General features: G+C 33.6%; 1 protein-coding gene and 1 non-coding gene across 3 annotated transcripts in view; both read right to left on the bottom strand.

The window, feature by feature from the left end:
* LOC117609892 (uncharacterized) overlaps positions 1 to 12243 on the bottom strand; it is a 70101-nt gene that overhangs the window by 42123 nt on the left and 15735 nt on the right. The gene's annotated exons all lie outside the window — the stretch shown is intronic.
* Positions 8654 to 8774, bottom strand: LOC117609897 (5S ribosomal RNA). Its single transcript, XR_004582718.1, has one exon. It is a non-coding gene; the product is annotated as a 5S ribosomal RNA (ribosomal RNA).

Raw genomic sequence — 12243 nt, 5'->3', positions numbered from 1 at the left:
ATCAACTTTCCTAGGGGAAATGATAATATAGAGAAATATCTATTAGATTTTCTAGGGGAAATGATAATATAGGGAAATATCTATCAGCTTTCCTAGGGAAATGATAATATAGAGAAATATCTATTAGGTTTTCTAGGGGAAATGATAATATAGGGAAATATCTATCAGCTTTCCTAGGGGAAATGATAATATAGAGAAATATCTATCAACTTTGCTAGGGGAAATGATAATATAGAGAAATATCTATCAACTTTGCTAGGGGAAATGATAATATAGAGAAATATCTATTAGGTTTTCTAGGGGAAATGATAATATAGGGAAATATCTATCAGCTTTCATAGGGGAAATGATAATATAGAGAAATATCAATCAGCTTTCTTAGGGGAAATGATAATATAGAGAGATATAAATCTGTGGCCTTCCATTACTTGCACATGTACGTACGCAAGAATATTTGAATTGACATTAATCTTACTATTCATATTTCTTAATTATATACTAAATTTTATAATATTTATTGGCGCTTAAAAATTACATAATTTTTTTCTTATATTAAGCTACATTTAATATAAATATCGTTAAAATTAAGATTTTCAAAATCATTGCTTCCCCTTTATTTCCATTTATCCTACGTAAGTCAATTTTGCTCGATATTGTACAGAACATACTTTCCTTGATAGCATTTACTAGAATTCTTGAATTCATATTTTAGTGGTACGCATTTATGAAAGGGTTGGGAATCGCTGGAGTAGAATATTCGTAAACCTCCTGTTTCTGACTGAATAATATAAACTAATCTTAACGCAGTAGTAGGGAAAATGCCGCATTGTACCTAAATGTACTTTAATTATTGATTGATAAATCAATATAACGAGACAGCACTTTACCAATTTGAATCGTAATGGTAGATAATTCGTCAGTAGTTAACTGACTGAAACGCGTAACTGCATTGTCGAAGACGCAACAAAGGTACGGAGGACAAGTCTGTAAAGTTCGAGGCAGCAAACTAGCATGGAAGTAGGATGTCGTCATCGACAATTGTCCGATTTGTTCTCGCCTCTGAGAGTCCGATCCACGGAGAAAAGTGATGTATCTAAACGGCTATCGCAACCCCCTTCTTGACTTCCGGTAAACGGTACGCAGGTATGATGCCCCCTTTGTCTCGCTAGAGAATCTCTGAGAATTTTCCCAAGAACATAACAAACGTACAACGCGCTGTTACCGAAGATTTCACCGAACACTAGTTTCTACGCAATGCTTGGGCTCGAATGTGGAACATACACCTAGCATTTCTTAGTTTCCCTTTGTTAGATCCTCGGGCAACTGTGTATTAACACACCGACGGTCACACATTTCGTAGAACATTTCAAAATGTGATCGCAAACAAAACACATCATCTTTAAGAGTCTTATTAATTAAACACCAACAATGTTCCTAGTTATGTTAATTAACATTAGAACTACCGACGTTTGATGTACAGTTACATATTTTTCAGTTGAAAATAATGTAGAAAATTAAATAGATAAAGGATGAAACATAATTTAATACACACATCCAATTTTATATCGACGATAATCAATATACATTTCAATAAAAATGCCTCGACAAAGTTTATAATTTAATACAAGAAACTTGAAGCTAGTCGTTTAGACTGGTTTGGTATTCGTTTACTGTCCGACAAAAAATTTATTTCGAGCAATAGTTTAATAATGTTAATAAGTTAAGAAGCACGGCCGAATTAAGATTTCTGAGGCCTGGGACCATTAAATCTTCGAGGACTTCATTAGTCGATAAACTTGGTTCAAAAATTGAAATTTATTCTTAGTAAAATTAAATAATATTTCATTGTAAAGGAAAAGGGCAACAGTAAAAATAAATTTAATTCAATATTTTTTGACATAGTTAATAGGAGACTTATAACAGGGCATGTTAGAAAATGGGGCCTGGAAATTCGACGCTGGTAAGAAGTAAAATTAAAACAAATTTCAACAATTTGTCATTACAGTTTTCTCATTTGATAAAAATTGTTGAGGAAAACTAGCTTTTCATATTTGTGATTCAATAGTGTTATCATATTGTAGAGGTAATAATACAAATGAATGAGGTACAAGTATTCATCAAGTAATATTTTAAAATAAACAACAAAAATTAAATTATATGGATTTTATTTGATATGATATTAGCTTAATGCATTTAAAATGTTTGGTTGCTGATAAAACAATATTTTTTTAACTTATAATAAAAATAAAATATGAAGTGTTTAAATAGGAGATCAATGAAACATAATCCAAAAATGCAAATGTACGTTGCTGCAACTGTCTAGAAACATTAATAAGTGTGTGTAGATTCACTATGCAGAATCCGTCTCGTCGCGTCGTGCGATCCTCTAATTTATAATTAACACGATAAGTATCTAGCGTCATTGTGCAACGTTTCATTAATTAATTTCAGCAAGCAAAATTTTACACAGTTTATGCAGTCAGTTCAGAAATGAGTCATAATTGTAGTCAGAAATGTTTGTATGGCATATCACTTTTTGATAACAGTATCGAGCAAAGCAAGCTTCCCCGAGGAAAATGGCGTTACAGGAGAAGTAGGAATTCTCAAAAGCTTAAATTTTGACAACATTAATATTAAAAATATTTAGAAGAAAGTAATATTTTAGATATCAAATCAAATTTTCCCGCGTAACTGTTTGTGCGTAAATGGTGGGGTGACAATAAACCTATATATGTACAGTATTGTCTCGAAATAAGCAAGTGGTCTCGGCTTCGAAATAAGCAACTCGGTATCCCCTCTTCTTTGTTTAAAGTGGCCCGCAAAGTGAGAGGTCCGAGAAATGAGTGAGAGGTCCGTTTGCCACTACCTTGGATCTCTCAATCGTATCTACGAGTGACGTATCTTGACGATCTCTCATTCGTCAAGCCCAATAGCATACCTGCTTCGTAATAAACAACTGTTCGGTTCCGAACGAGTATATTGTATATAGGACCTTCCTATTACATCACCACTTTCCTTGGGAACATCGATGAGTAAATGAGGAGAGGCCTACGAGGATGATCGGGAACCCGGAAATCTCGGAAATCCTCCGGGGAAAGCTGGAAACTCTGGGATGTAAGTAGACGCAGATCTGGAGGGGGGGTCAACCCCAGTTATCCCCCCCCCCCACTATTTGTCTTACCGCCAAGCTTACATACAGATAGCGGAATCATGTACGTATGGAGGGGATAGCTTTCCTGCGATATTTCATAGCAGGCAAGTAGGGGAACGGATCACATTTGGCCCGCGGGCCTCCACTTCGTCACCTCTGCTGTACAAGCGGAGGTTTTTAATTAGCGACTATTATTAGCACCCATCGTATGAAAATGATGTCAAATTTGTTATACTGACGTATGATTCTATTATTTGTGGTATATAATTGCACAAAGTCTCTAAAGACCAATATTTATTATTTAGCTAAGTGTTATAATTTTTGTATACTATAATTATGACTATTAATATTCCATTTTATAATTGTTCAGTCAAGAAGTAGTAGTACATTCACGCAATTATTCCACTTTGCCAACAATATTGTTACAATTTCCAGTTGCATTTACGCTACACATTGAACTTTAATTATTGTTCTGTAATTTTAATTGTTTATAGTACCTCTCATTAATATTCAACACGACGATGTTTAACCCATGAACAGCGGAGCGTGGGTCAATCGTGACCCACATTTATAGAATATATATAAGAATATTAACCTAAAGTTAAATGTATAATTTTTTAATTAGAGTTTTATATATTGGAAAAATAATTTTTAAAAGAACAGTGCAAAATGTAGAGAATGAAAATTATATGAAATACAAAATTATATTAAAATTGTGGCTTTCTTCGTGGTCCGCCGATCGAGGGTTAAACAGTTATTTTTCGATATTTCCATTGATAATTGTATTGAATAATCGAAGAACTTAAACATTTAATTTTATAATCATTTGATTCGAAAATTTTGAATAAGCTTTCATATTACATTATTCAACCACGTGTTTTTTCTTTTTTTAATTACTGTATGTTTAAAGCTACCGAGTAACTACATCTCATATATTTCATTTTATAATGCAATATCATCAAAGATCTGGAATAACAGCCTGCAAAAGCATATTAAAATTGAAGCCGGTTATTCAGGGTCCTTTCCTTGTCAGTTAAAGACCATTCTAAATACAAAGGTAGCGGAAGTGTGAAATTAATAAAGGTACTGATCCGATTTCCATTATCCTCCGTACAAAGGGTCAACGTTCGTTTTTCAACGAATCATCTCACATATTCTCGTGTCCATTGAGTTTGGGACGCTACGTTTTATCACGCGCATCATACTTGCTGTTCATACAAGAATTCAGCAGCCGGTGAAGCGGTTGCTTATTCTCAGAGAAAAAGAGCCGAGATTGAAGTTGATATCAGAGAAGAAATAGAGCATTCAGAAGGAGACAGGAGCAAAGGGTTAGAGGGGGAATAAAGTGCTTTCATTCCTTTTGAAAGCAAAATGTCAAAGCGCTTTTAAGATCGTCTCTTTGATAATACTTGTATATAACCAATGCAAAATATCTACGAATATACATAAATGTTAAATTAAAAGAGTCAGTCAGATCCAGAATATTTGTGGAATTAATATTCATACTAATGAGTATCTGCTGTAAAATGAAATTTATTTAATTGCTAGATATATTCTTTCTATTTTTTTATTCCAACAAAAATGACGTAATACAATTTTCTATAATTTGAATTTATGGTAGTTTGGATTATTCGATCTGGATTATCTGCTACAATAACGAATTCAACAGTTTAAAGGTTACAACTATGTATTGATGCACATGGACGACACTTCGAACATGTTCCATAGCATTCATAAGGAAAGTAATGTAACGAATAAAGTCAAATTATCTCAGGAACGGTAATTTTTAAGCATTCCATTTAAAAAAGCGAAAGTAACGTTCATATCTTCTTTATCTCTCAATTTATCAAGAAATTACTATTACTTTATTATTAACTGCTTTAAATCCTATAACTTTTATTTGAAATATTTTTGCGTATTGTAGGATGCCGGTGGAAAAATTATGGCGTTTCGTCTCGGGAACCGTCCACTAGAACTCGTCAGTGGGGTTGACGTGGATGGTCCCTGCCACAGACGCCTGGGTTCTATATTCTCAGATGATATACAGGATGTTCGACAACAGGTGGGCAAAATTTTAAGGGGTGATTTTAGGGATCAAAATTAGACGAAAATCAAGAATAACGAAATAGCGTTTGCGGCTTTGTTTTTCAGTAATTAACGTTTAAAAATTCGAGTAAAAACGCCTGAACCCTGCAATCCGCCCAGTACCGACGACTGAACGTCAGGTCAGCAGGGGTTGGTACAGTCATAACCAAGAATCATTGAATAGTATAAACTTACCTCGTGCTATTCTGTTTCTCGGTACTGCAGCATTCGGCTTCGATTCTTGGTTATGACTGTATCTACCCTTGCTGACCTGACGTTCAGTCGTCGGTGCTGGGCAGATTGCAGGTTTTAGGCGCGTTTTACTCGATTTTTTAAACGTTAATTACTGGAAAACAAAACCGCAAACGCTATTTCGTCATTCTTGATTTTCGTCTTATTGTGATCCCTAGGATCACCCCTTAAAAAATCTCCCACCTGTTGTCGAATACCCTGTATATATATCGACAAGGCCCGTGATGGAGCGCTTGCGAAAAAGGATGGATTATACGCGCGACATCTTGCGGCCATCACGGAAACGAGGCCCAAGGGTGCCTGGGGCGTCATACTCCGCTTATAAGCACCACAGTATTGATAAAATAACGAATATATTTTAGGTGGACGGAGTTAGTGGAACACACAGTATGTGTATAGATATTAAAGTGTTCAGTAGTATTTGAATTCAAAAGAAGAAATGGAATAATTAGGTTATGAAAGTAGTCGATGTTGGGTTCAGATCTCTCGAGAATCTTATAATATTGTAGAACGTCAAAATACGTATCAATCTGTCACAACAACGATTCGTTATTAGAGAGCGTACAATAATTCTTATAAGTCGTATAAGTGCTTGAGGCCATGTTTTTATTAGAACATGGTCAACTAAAACGGTTCAGGAAACGTGTTCTAGCAAAACACTTTCAGTACCTAAATGATATCATTAGACACTAATTTTATAATAATCTCATTTATGTAATTAAAATTTATAACCAATCAGTAACTTGCTTTTTTTTAATCTTGTTTTGTTATCAACTGAAAAGTATAATACAACTTTATTAAACCAGGTAAGTTAATAAGAACGATTACCTGTAATAACTTGTTACCTAATTTTATCAAAAACTGTCAATGACTATGAAAAACTATTTGGTCATTAGAATATATATCACTGAATTGGTCTTCTTACAATAGAATGAATTTTATTTAAAACACCTTCTTAATAAAATTAGTAGGTAACTATTGATTTCAGATGGTCATTTTTACTGGCTCATCATATACAGATACAGCGTGGACACCAGAGTATGATTGAATAAATAGATCGATATCTTGATTATTTATGAAGGGAACAAGTTTCTTCTTTCTTCCAATAAATTATTTACTATGTATTAAAGAAGTAAAATTAAATAAAATGAAATATTCAATTTTTGTGTTACAAAAATATTTGAGCTCCTGAATAAAATATTACATTATTTTCAATGATTTCTCAGAAAAATGTTAATATGTGCTAGATTGTCTAGATTGCCTTACTGATTTAAGATACATCCCAAACCATTGTAATTGTAAGTATCAGAATGAGCCTGTCTTCACTAAAAAATCTGAACTGGCCGCTCCACAAAAATATAGATCTTCACCATTCTAAAATTTTAAGATTTCAAAATTCCAGTACTTCAAAACTAGAATTCCAAAATTTCAAAATTTTACATTTTTTATATTTCAGAATTTCAGAATTATAAATCTTCCAAATTTTAGTATTACATAAAATAATTTTTAACAAAAAATGTAACCGACTGCGAGATGTGTAAAATAATTTATATTTCGTTTGTACAACTACGTGACAATTATTAATAAAACCTCTTGCTGCATTAACAAAATGAACTAAAAAGTACTTCCTTTGTCCCATAATAATAGTAGCAAGTGAATATTTAAACGGGAATAATTATTGGTGAATGCAGCTCTAAGTTATATTGTAGCGCAAAATTGCGAAGCCTTCAATCAAAATCAATGTTTCATGACATCTGTCATTTGTTTTGACACATCTTTCGATTTTTAGGTCAACCTAACTACAAATTATAACTATTTTTCTAATTTCATCCGTCGATCGAAATCAATTGTTTTATTTCAGATGAATATCAACCCATTATAAAAGTAAGATGAAAAAAAACAGTTCTCAAGCAAAAATCGAGTTGCGATTGTCCAGTTCTTGCCAATTCTTGATCCAGATTTTAACACGTTCGGTGCTGGACCAATTTCTGTACACGTTATGTTCCATGCCACGTGGGGCGTTTAAGCTCACGCATACAGGGTGTCCAACGACTACATCAACAACCGAAGAAGGATGATTGACAAGGTGATTCTAAACAAGTTTTTTCTTTGCCAAAGTACATCAGCACCACATTGGTGTAGTAGGACTCGTTGGGCAAAAGTTGTATGGAATAATAAATGCAGAAAAACTATCTGAACACTCAAAATAAAAATTAGGAGTAATATTTTTAATTTATTGTTCAATTTAATCTAGTTTTTTGATAATAAATGTTGTGTTCTACATTTATTTTCTTTTGCTACTGTTATTATGGGACAAATTAAATTCATCAACTGCTACTACAGGGTGATCCTCTCGCTACGCTACCCAAAGGAAGTGCCGCCACAATAGAATGTAGATGTCGACATCCCATTTCTGTCATCGCTTATTTGACCCCTGCAGCGAAGACTGCTGTGTGCGTGAAAATGTGTGTAATGAGCAGAAAAATCCCATTTAAGCACTGCGGAAAACAGAATATTTTCTTAACACATTTTCACGTACGCAGTCGTCTTCGCTGCAGGGACCACCTCGGTCAATTAAGCGATGACAGAAATGGGATGTCGACTTCTACATTCTATTGTGGCTGCACTTCCTTTGGGTAGCGTAGCGAGAGGATCACCCTGTATCATTATGGGACAGAGGGAGTATAAAATAATTTATATTTCACTCATCAGCAGAGTAACGACTATATGCTGCAGCCATCAAACAAGGAGTGTTTTGCAATAATAATAGTTATTAACAACAACAAATTTCATAAATTTTTGCAAGTGGGATCATCGCGGATATATCTCCTACTAAATGTAAACGGTTTCATCGCAATCGGTAGGTTCCTTGCAGAGTAAACGGTGAAAAATATAAATGAAGCATTACATTTTTTGCAAAAAAATCGTTAGCAATGAAAAAATGCAAAATATTTTTTGCGAGACCAATCGGGAGGCATACTCTACAAGATGCAAAAGGTTCCGTTCCGGTGATCCATCCATCTCAGAGTAATTGGCGAACACAAAAAAAAAAATACTGATCGAATTGAATAACTTCCTCCTTTTCCGAAGTCAGTTAAAAATTAAATACGAGAGTTTTATCGAATACGGCTGTCAAAAAATTTTTTTAGTTCAAGAAAAAAAAAGAACTAACAGCACGCGGAGTTCCCAAGCGGTCACCCATCCAAGTACTATCCGCGCCGAACTTAGCTTGACTTCGGTGATCGGACGAGAACCGGTAGTGGTCCTAAGTCGAATGGCCGTTAGTTAGAAATGAAAGGTTTACTAGTGGAGAAAACCATAAAAACTGAAGAATTATACAAGGTAATTAAGAAAACAATTAATTGTTCATATCCGTGGTATTCCATCGCATAATCTATTGCAATTGCGTAAAATAAAAATGTGATTAATACAGTTGTATTTCCGAAAATCTGTCAAATGCGATTCGACTGAAATTTTTGTACATAACCTCATTTTACATAAAAAAATGTTTGCGAGAAGGATTTTTAGCGACCTTTAATGTGTTAACTGACATAATTTTTAATATGTCTCTCAGACGTAAAAAATCCTTTCGTTCTGATTGAAAAGAATTGATTTGTGTAAGTTAAATCTGTAGTACCGATAATTTAGTGTTTTTATCAATTAAAGTTTGATGTCAGCACCGGATCAATGGGGGTCTAAAGGGGTTATAGTCGTGGGCCCCACTTTCCAAAATTTGGAATTCACTACAATTTTATAAATATTAGATCCAATTACTATTGCAAAAACAAATTCTCTCCTTTTAAACTTTCTAAACCATTAAATTATTAAAATATGTATCTTTTCAACATTATTTATTTGTATACCATTATTTTTCTTTACGATTAAATGGTATTTAATTTTATTTGGAATGCATCTGAATTTTTTAACCTAGTTTATCAACCAAGGGAACTCTTGAAAGTTTGATAGCTCTAGGCACCAGAAATCTTAATCCCCTCCTGTTTGGAATCAAAATAAGTTCCTTCATTTTCTTGAGAAATATCTATCAGAGATTCACGCAGCAGTCGCGGAAATGTTAAAATAATTAAAATTTTTTTTACAACTACTGCATACTTTTTATTTATAATCTCAGAAAAGATACAAAGTGAGTAGAAATCGAGATCTTACAAGCGTTGTGTTCGGAGCCATTATTCTATACAAATTTAAATATCGTATAAATATTCGTACAATATTTTGTATTAAATTATTCTTAAATTATTATCTCGACGAAGACCAATATTTTAGCTCTAATGGTTGAAATACTGCCTCGGGTGAGCATACTTCTTCTGCCCTGTTTAATCCATTATGTGTTCAATAAAACAAAATTCAGAGCTAAATGCGCACATTCAATAATATTCAATTATAATATGCCCGAAAGATTGAATATTATGACATATTTAAAGCGAGGGACACATAACTCAGTGTCTAGTTTTTTTTGTAATAAACCGCGCTTCACTTTTAATCCTTTGGCCACTGTTATCTTTCATCAGAACCCCATACAACGTACTGCGATCAGTTTGTCACTGTCACAGCCATGTATGGGATTAAAGGTACTGTATCAGCAGAAAAAATGTTAAATTTCCTTTCGTCAGCAAACTATACCTCTTCTATACAGCTAAGGTATCTCCTGAATTTCACACATTTTCTTTTATTCGTTTATCAGTTCTTTTTGATACTCGACCGTTACACCCATTTTCTATGAGTGTCTGCGGAATCCCTTGGAGACGCACTTGTCTTTCCATTTTTTGATCGAATTCATTCGCCAATTTCAGAGCACTTAATCGAGAAACTTTTTGCACTTTCTGTATAATTTGTCTTCTGTCTCTAAACTAAAAACCATTGGCGTAATTAGGTGGAAGCTGGAGTGGACCTGGCCCCCTCAAAGTTTGAACTGACCCCTTTATAATTCTATAATTATATGATTATACTCGTAAAATGATTTTAAGGTTCTAAAACTCCGGTACTACTCCGAGTTTTTTGGCGTGAGTGGTACGAGTCCCACAGTGTCCGGGCCCCCTTAACCGAATAGTGCGACAGGGGGAGCACCCGTGCGTACATAAAGGTATTTTCTCTCCTGTAAAATAAAAAAAAAAAAGGTTCTAAAACTCCAAAATTGCGGGATTCAAAACTTCTAAGGTTCTACATTCAAAAATTCCAAAGTTCCAGAGTTATAAGGGTCTAGAGTTCTGAAGTTCTGGAGTTCCAAGGTTACACATTTCCAAAGCTCCAAGGCTCCAAAGTTTCAAAGCTCTAAAGTTCTAAAGTTCTGGGATTCTAGAGTTCCAAAGTCCTACAGTTCTGAAATTCTGAAATTCTAAAGTTCCAAAATTCCAAAATTTTAGAACTTCAAAATTCAAAAATTATAAAATACCAAAATTCTAATACTTGTTAACAAAAATAAGAAGCTTGGCCCATCCTAGAAAAAAGTGTTAACTACGCCAATGCTAAAACCTCTTGGTTGCGAATTTTATGCGATTTTCATGTTTAAATTTTCTTCCAATGCGTATAATAATACTTTTACTTAAATTTTATCTAAATTCTATTATCAATAGAAAATCACAAACTGCCCCACGTTAAACGAGATCGATCCATTTGCGATAGCATTAATTCAAGCCACTAGTGGATAAAGGCATTATATAACAAATTAATTATTCGAAGCAAGGTGAATCTAGATGTGCATTGTAGAATCTAATGTGAATCTAATGCAACTAGAATATGCATTATAATATGCACTCTAATATGTACTATATTTCTACAATTAACGAATAATGCTTAAATAACTATAAAATTATATATATTTACTATAATAACTACCAGTGATAGTAATAATAAGAGAGGTACTTTTTCTTTTCTTAAATAAAAAGCCTACTTAAACATTCTTCAAATTTTAAAGAGGTAAAACTATTATTTTTTGAAAATTCGAAGTTATCACAAGAATAGAGCAAAATATATACTGGAAAGATACAATACTGATATCTGAGTATTATTATTAAAAAAGTTAATTTTTTATAGTTGCAAAACAGCGTAACAAAAGTTACAATGTTGTTCGCATCAGGTGTCGAACTGTTGATTTGTGGATGGGTTATAAATATGAAAGTATAACGTGAGAATCATTTTGTTAAACTTCATTATCATTTACGTTCTATTAGATACTCGAGTCTTAATGTACACGTAAAAAGCATTATAGTAACTTACTAAAACTGTAGAAATGTGTGTTTCCTCAAACACCACCTTATAGTAGTACGAGAAATCACATGCTCCTCGGACGACTCGTGTAACGAGATTCTGATTTTACAGGTATTTGCTTTTTGTTGTTCTGTACTGAGAATCAGGTACTTGTTTCTTTGTCAAAAGAACTATGCGATGAAAAGAGTATTCCATGAAACAATTGTTCAGAAATACCGAACAACGTTAATTGATACGATACAAAGTTGTGTACAATTTCAACGGTATTTTCTTATTCACCAGTAATAAGAATTTCATGAATTAACAAATAGAATTGCTAAATAGCGAAAGTGTAGAATCTGTAGAAAGTAGAAACTTCAGGTTACAGTGTGTCAAATAAGAATTCGACTCTGTTAGTAAATAATAAACATTTTTAGTAAACAATAACGTTCTTGTTTTTCATTTATCGATAGGAGCGTGCGGGCACCCAAGCCTCGGGCGGATCAGACGAGGACCTGAAAATTTATTCGGGTACATACCCGCAATTTTGGGAA

The sequence above is a fragment of the Osmia lignaria genome, chromosome 5 (genome assembly GCF_051020975.1).
Source record: "Osmia lignaria lignaria isolate PbOS001 chromosome 5, iyOsmLign1, whole genome shotgun sequence".
NCBI lineage: Eukaryota > Metazoa > Arthropoda > Insecta > Hymenoptera > Megachilidae > Osmia > Osmia lignaria.
This window is presented reverse-complemented; position numbering and strand designations above follow the sequence as displayed.